This window comes from Emydura macquarii, unplaced genomic scaffold, assembly GCF_026122565.2.
Source record: "Emydura macquarii macquarii isolate MOO-44397 ecotype Brisbane River unplaced genomic scaffold, CSIRO-AGI_Emac_v2 contig_2676, whole genome shotgun sequence".
NCBI lineage: Eukaryota > Metazoa > Chordata > Testudines > Chelidae > Emydura > Emydura macquarii.
Window position 1 is genome coordinate 12,722,446 of NW_027132813.1, and position 7,936 is coordinate 12,730,381.

Sequence of the window (7,936 nt, forward strand, 5' to 3'; positions counted from 1 at the left end):
AGGGAGATCTTCAGCCAGTGGTATAAAGAGCCTTTGAGGAGCCTTCGATGTTCTGTGCCCTAAGAGGGAGAATCCTTTCTTCCTACCTCCTGTGTGTCTGCCTAGCACCTGGCACAGCTACACAGGCTGAGCACTGGTCGTATTATCTCAGATTGGTGAAGAATTATGGCTACCTTTCTAGGCAGGGCATGGTTTGAGGGGTTCTCTGTGAACTGCACTTGGTAATCCACACGATCAATCAGACTTTACTTTGCAAGGTCTACAAAAGACTGATGCATACAACACTGTCAGCAGGATCTGCTCTGGCATGCTGATGCGGGGTAATGCCACGCTGTAATCCAATATTTATCCCATAAGTGAGTAGTACAAATATCATATTCCATAGAAGAATGGTCTGACCTTTCCTGCTTATACCATAAGCGTGCCCAGGAGGCTGCTTTCTCAGTTGGCTAGCCCCAGCTGCCAGCTGTCAGTGTGTTTTGATCCGTTTCAAAGCTCTCGCCAGAGCTTTGAAGTTAAGAAGCTATTTGGCCTGGCACTGAACATCCTGTGGCATCATGTTTTATGGAAAACCCCTTCACCCAAATTGAATAAATATGATTTCCTAAATAAGGATTGTGCCCAGTTATCAGCATCAGGATGAGCGTGTGTTATAATAGCGTGCATTTAATACAGAGGTTGTTTGTCTGTCCAGAAGATTGAATTGTGTTTTCACCCTATGTGTTCACCTGTGAGATTGAAATACCAGCTATGCAATCTCATAGGTGACGTCATGTGCCCAGGGAAGGGGAAGCTTTTTGCAGTTGGAAAAGTTGGCAAAGGCCCCAGCCCAGTGAGATTTCTTTTAGCTATGGATCAGCTGCAAAATGATGATGACTGTATTGAGATCCAGCTAGAATAAGAGCTAAAGTGGAATTAGTGCTAGTGAAAGGTGCTTTTATCTGATTATTCACAGAACAGCTAGAGGCTGGGTGCAGAATTCCCCACACTGCACTGCCAATGTTTCAACCCTGAGCCCCAGAGGCAACACTGAGAAGGAGAGTAGTTCAGCTTTTATTCACACTGGGTCCCTGCCCTCTCTGCTGAGACTACTGATAAGGATGCCTGCTGCATTTTCTACCTATTGTGAAGCTAACAGGCTTCATTGGCATGTGTTTTGCTGTGTAAAATAATTGGGTTAATGTAACCTCCTTGGTTAATGTTAAACGAGTGCATACGTTGATGAGGTAGGATGAAATATTACTTGCATCAAAGCAATGGTTCTTTTTCTTCTTACTATTACAATAACATCTAGAAGACAGGATCACATTTGAGATCCCAGCCTGCTAGGTGCTGTACATAACTGTAGTAAGAGACAGTCCCTATTTCAGAGAGCTCACGTAGACAAGACAAGCAAAGGGAGGGAGAAGCCACATTTAACAGAGGAGGAATGGAGACAGAAATTAAATGACTTGCCCAAAAGCACACAGGGAGTTTGTAGCAGGGCTGGGAACAAAACCTAAACCTCTTGAGTCCCAGTCATGCCGTCACCAGAAGACCATCCTTCCTCTCTTCTTGAACCTAATGTTAAAAATAAATAAACCTGACAATTATAAGTGGGTCCTTTCAGCTGAAACTTAACATGCCTATGCTGGCCAAATGAGACTTGAATGTAGCCGAGATATAATTGTGAAGTGCATCATGCAACTGTTTATTATGACTGAAATCTATCAGACACCACAGCTGTTATTTTGGTGCTGCCCTAGACTTTATTCAGTGGCAGACTGTGCTGATGTCAAACGTTTCCCAGAGCTTCCCTAGCCAGCACTGTGTTTGTTATCTGCAAAGCAAAGCAAAGAGCTCTGCTTGCCAGAAAACAAACCCATGATCTCATGGAACATTTTGCTGTGCCTGGTCTCTGCAAGGGTGTGCAAAGAGCCTTCCTTCCTCTTGTGGGTGCCCCCATGCAGGAGTCAGGCAGAGTTGTAATCCCTGTGCTTTTGGGGAGTAAGGGGTAGAGAGGAGATGGAGGCATGGGTCTGCACTGACTGTTCTGCAATGGACAGCAGAGCTGGATGGCTATGGAGGGTAGTGCATGCTGCACCCTTTTAAAGGATGGTGCAACAGTCATGTTCTCTCTGCCCAGTGGGGAGCTCCCCCTAAAGGTGGCTTGGTTCCTCACTTGCATCAAAATGGGCCTCTACCTTAATGTTGCAATATGGCCCTGAGTATGCAATTTGCTGTTATATAGTTAGTTTAGCTGGAAGCAGATGCTGCTGCTCCTGGGCCGAACCCTGAGAATACTACTGTGATGGGGTGCATGTGCCCTGCACTGGAGATGAAGGGGTTGGAGCATATCATGCCCCCTCACTCCTGCTGGGCATGGTCCAACTGCTGCGTCAGTATAAAAGGGAGCAGCCCAGCTCGCTCAGGAGGAAGGACATGTGGTGGAGGGTCCCACCAGGGCAGCAGAGGAGCCTGCAACCGCCCCACAGAAGCCAGATTCACAGGTTGCTATGCCTGCTGAAGGAGCCGGAGATCCCGAAGATTCCCAGGTGAAGGCTTCAGGAATTGGAGTAGGAAGTGGCCCAGGGAGAGGACTACATATTGACTTGTGAAGAAACAGCATGTTTTGGCCAGAGCCCCGCTGACATGGTGACACTCACGGGTCACTGACAGGGCCCTGGGCTGGGAACCGGTCGAGCAGGGAGGGGCCGGGTCCCCTTACCCTGGCTGCCACTCACCCCGCTCCCCCAGGTGGTGATCCCTTCCACTCTGGCCATAAGGCCATGCTGCCTTGAAAACCAGGGTCGCTCTAGTTACTCTGGCCATTAGGAGTTAAACAACAAAAAGGCAGTACTTGTATCCTGCTAACCTAGGGTTGGATCAAGCACCATCTTCACACTTAAACATTTTAAGGCAGAGTACAGCACGCACTTACTCAAGGTTCCTTCTCCTGGATTGGGCTTATCTCTGCTCGGTTAGTGGGTCAGCCTAGACTGAGGTGGAGTCTCAAAAAGATCCTGTCTCATGACATAAGTGGACACCCTTCCCCACTGTTTGTGTGTCCTCCTCCTTGCTTTTCACAGGAGGGTTTCCATCTCAGGCTTCACAGAGATATCTACCCTGCCCTGCAGAGTGCTGGTAGGGACTCCATCAAATATGGTATGCAGCTCGTTGTAAAAGCAGCAGGTCCATGTCTTGGCACCAGCTCAGTTGTCCTCCCTGTCCTTATGACATGCCTGCCACAATTTCTTGGCTTTCACATGGCACTGCTGCTGGTCCCTGCTGTACCTCTTTGCAATCTGCTCATAGATGTTCACATTTCTATGACTGGTCCATAGCCATGTTTACACCATCTCATCTTCCCCAGAGGCCCAGGAGATCCAATACCTCCCGTCTACTCCAGGCAGGAGCACATGTAGAATGTATAGCCAGCATGGGCAGTTGGGCAGTGGCACACAACAATGGAGAGCTGCTAGGTATGCTTGCCAAGTTGGGCAACCTGGAAAAGGCTTTTCAAAAATACGTGGGAGGTCTTAAAAGAAGGGGAGGGGACTTCTGGTCTCTGTGACCCCTATGCAGGTGTTTAGAAGAGGATTTGAGCAGATGATGGAGCAAAGGCATGAGGAGGCTGGAGGGAAAAGCCCAGACTTGCAGATGGAAGCAGGACCAAACAATTCTGAGGAGATACTACTGGGTAAGGAAAGTGGCCAGTGGAAACATGTGACTAGGAGAACCAGGCAGAGGAAAAGACGGGCTAGTGAAGGAGAAATAGAGCTCAAGAACAGGTTTGCTGAGTTCAAAAATGAAGGGGCACAGCAGGTAGTTATTGAAGCTGGGAGGGCAAGGAAGAAGAGAAAAGCAGCTAGTCCTACACAAAGAGTGGATAAGCGAATGGAGATACCAGCAAATAAGAGCCCCAGGGGCATCCAGGATGGGTTGCAGAAGATTAAAAGGGAGAATAGACGACGAGAGGACTTGCAGCCAGAAAGAACAGGGGAGAGGCTGGAGAATTGCACTGTCATCAGGAAAAGGCAGGTCTACATGACTGGGGACTCCCTGCTGAGAAAAACAGACAGGCCTGTAACCAGAGCTGATCTGGAGAATTGAAAGGTATGCTGTCTGCCCAGTGCTAGGATACGAGATGTGGACTTGAGGTTGAAGAGGATCCTAGTGGGAGCGGGAAAGAATCCACTGACTGTCTTTCATGTAGGAACAAATGACATGGCTAGATTCTCACTGAAATGAATCAAGGGACACTATGCCAGGCTAGGGAAGACTCTTAAGGAAATCGAGGCTCAGGTGATCTTCAGTGGGATTCTGCCTGTCCCTAGAGGAGAACAACAAAAGTGTGACAAGATTATGATGATCAAAAGATTTCTCAGGCAGTGCTGTTATAAGGAGGGCTTTGGGATGTGTGGCCACTGGGAGGCATTCATGGACAGAGGACTGTTTTCTTGGGATGGACTTCACCTGAATAGGGAGGGAAATAGATTTCCAAGACGGAGGTTGGCACAACTGATTGAGAGCGTTAAACTAGGAATTTGGGGGAGATGGTTGGGAGGTGTCCAGGTGATCTCCATGCCTGATTTTAACATTGAGAGGGAAGAAAATGAAATAGGAAAGGATATGGCAGTGGGTAGGAGAATGGACATTAAGAGGAAGGGTGGTGTAGATACCAGTCTAATAGGTGATACTGGCGGTAGAATGACTGAGACAAGTTGTGTAAGGCATGTGAGTGAAGCCAAACAGCAAAAATTAAGATGTTTGTATAACAATGCAAGGAGCCTGGGTAACAAAATGGAGGAACTAGAACTACTGGAGCAGGAACTAAAACCAGATATTATAGGGATAACAGAAACATGGTGGAATAGTAGTCACGACTGGTATACAGGTATTGAAGGGATTGTGCTGTTTAAGAAAGACAATAATAAAGGCAAAGGTGGTGGAGCAGCATTGTATATCAATGATGAAGTAGACTGTAAAGAAATTAGAAGTGATGAAATGGATAAGACAGAGTCTATCTGGTCAAAAATCACATTGGGGAAGAAAACTACTAGAGCTTCCCCTGGGATAGTGTTTGGGGTGTGCTACAGACCACCAGGATCTGGTTTGGGTATAGATAGAGACCTCCTTAATATTTTTAATGAAGTAAATACTACTGGGAACTGTGTGATTATGGGAGATTTTAATTTCCCAGACCATGAGCTAATTCAGTTCAAACTAAATGGAAGGATAAACAAAAATGGATCTGTGACTAGGGTCTTTGATTTTAAAAGGGCTAACTTTTAAAAAATGAAGGGAATTAGTTAGGGAAGTGGACTGGAATGAAGAACTCATGGATCTAAAGGTGGAGGAGGCTTGAAATTACTTCAAGTCAAAGTTGCAGGAACTATCTGAAGCCTGCGTCCCAAGGAAAGGGAAAAAATTCACAAGCAAGAGTTGTAGACCAAGCTGGATGAGCAAGCATCTCAAACAGGTGATTAAGAGATAGCAGAAAGCTTTCCTTGTTGACACCTCCCATTTTCCACTCCTTGTAAGCTATCTCTTGAAGGTCAGAACATGTAGAGACAAAGTGAGAAATGTCAAAAGCCAAGCAGAGTTGGACCTTGCAAAAGGAATTAAAACCAATAGTAAAAGGAACTATAGCTATATAAACAGGAAGAAAACAAAGAAAGAAGTGTGACCCAAGACAGAAGCACTGAGGATGGGGTGGAGGTTAAGGATAATCTAGGCATGGCCCAATATCTAAATAAATACTTTGCTTCAGTTTTTAATATGGCTAATGAAGATTTCAGGGATAGTGGCAGGAGGACTAATGGGATTGAGAATATGGAGGTAGACATTACCACATCTGAGGTAGAAGCAAAACTCAAACAGTTTTTAATGGGACTAAATCAGGGGGCCTGGATAATCTCCATCCAAGGATATTAAAGGAACTGGCACATGAAATTGCAAGCCCTTTAGCAAGGATTTTTAATGAATCTGCAAACTCAGGGGTTGTACCATATGGGTAGAGAATTGCTAACATAGTTCCTATTTTTAAGAAAGGGGAAAAAAAGTAATCCAGGTAACTACAGGCCTGTTAGTTTGACCACAGTAGTATGCAAGGTCTTGGAAAAATTTTTGAAAGAGAAAGTAGTTGAGGACATCGGGGTTAATAGTTATTGGGACAAAATACAACATGGCTTTACAAAAGGCAGATGGTGCCAGACCAACCTGATCTCCTTTTTTGAGAGGGTAACAGATTTTTTTGACGAAGGGAATGCAGTGGATCTAATTTACCTATATTTCAGTAAGGCATTTGAGATGGTTCCACATGGGGAATTATAAGTTAAATTGGAAAAAATGGGAATTAATATGAAAATTGGAAAGTGGATAAGGAACTGGTTAGGAGAGGCTACAACAGGTCATATTGAAAGGTGAAATGTCAGGCTGGAGGGAGGTTACTAGTGGAGTTCCTCATGGATCGGTCTTGGGACCAATCTTATTTAACCTTTTTATTACTGACCTTGGCACAAAAAGTGGAAGTGTGCTAATAAAGTCTGAGGATGACACAAAGTTGGGAGGTATTGGTAATACAGAGAAAGACCAGGATATCATACAAGATCTGGATGACGTTGTAAACTGGAGTAATAGAAATAGGATGAAATTTAATAATGGACTAATAACAAGAACTTTTGCTATAAGCTGGGGATGCATCAGTTGAAAGTAACAGAGGAAGAGAAGGACCTGGATGTACTGGTTGATCGCAGAATGACTATGAGCTGCCAATGTGATGTGGCTGTGAAAAAGGCTAATGCGGTCCTAGTATGCATCAGGTGAGGTATTTCCAGAAGAGATAGGGGAGTGTTGGTCAGACCTCATTTGGAATACTGTGTGCAGTTCTGGTCCTCCATGTTTAAGAAAGATGAACTCAAACTGGAAGAGGAGCAGAGAAGGGCTACTAGGATGACCCAAGGAATGGAAAACCTGCCTTATGAGAGGAGACTCAAAGAGGTTGGCTTGTTTACCAAAAGAAGGCTGAGATTGCTCTTTATAAATACATCAGAGGGATAAATAACAGGGAGGGAGAGAAGTTATTTAAGTTCAGCACCATTGTGGACACAGGAACAAATAGATATAAACTGGCCATCAGGAAGTTTAGACTTGAAATTAGATGAAGGTTTCTAACCATCAGGGGAGTGAAGTTCTGGAATAGCCTTCCAAGGGGTGCAGTAAAGAAACCCAGCTGGCTTCAAGACTGAGCTTGATAAATTTACGGAGGGGAAGGTATGATGGGACAGCCTAATTTGGCAATTGACTGATCTTTGACTACTAGCAGTAAATATGCCCAATGGCCTGTGATGGGATGTTAGATGGGATGGGTTCTGAGTTACTACAGAGAATTCTTTCTGGTGTCTGGCTGGTGAGTCTTGCCCATATGCTCAGGGCTTAGCTGATCACCATATTTGGGATCGGATATGTCAGATTGGCATAGGCCCTGAATGCTTTTCGCCTTCCTCTGCAGCCTGGGGCACAGGTCACTTGCTGGTGGATTCTCTGTACCTTGAAGTGTTTAAATCATTATTTGAGGACTTCAGTAACTCAGTCTTAGGTTGGAGGTCTGTTACAGGAGTGAGTGGGTGAGGTTCTGTGACCTGCGATGTGCAGGAGATCAGTCTAGATGATCATAATGGTCCTTTCTAACCTTATAGTCTATGAATCTATGAGTCCACAACGGTGACCCAAGTGGTCACTGTCAGGCATTTTGGGACAACTGCTGGAAGACAGATAGGGTCAACATAGGTAACACAGTGCCTACATTTGCATGGTGTTGACCACAGTACATTGACCATAGCTCAATGTTGTTTGGGGAGGTGATGTTACTGCCTTGCTTAATGGGGCACTTGCCTCATTGGGAGACAAATTTGAGCGTAGACACATCCAGAAAAGAATCGATGCAACTTTCTAG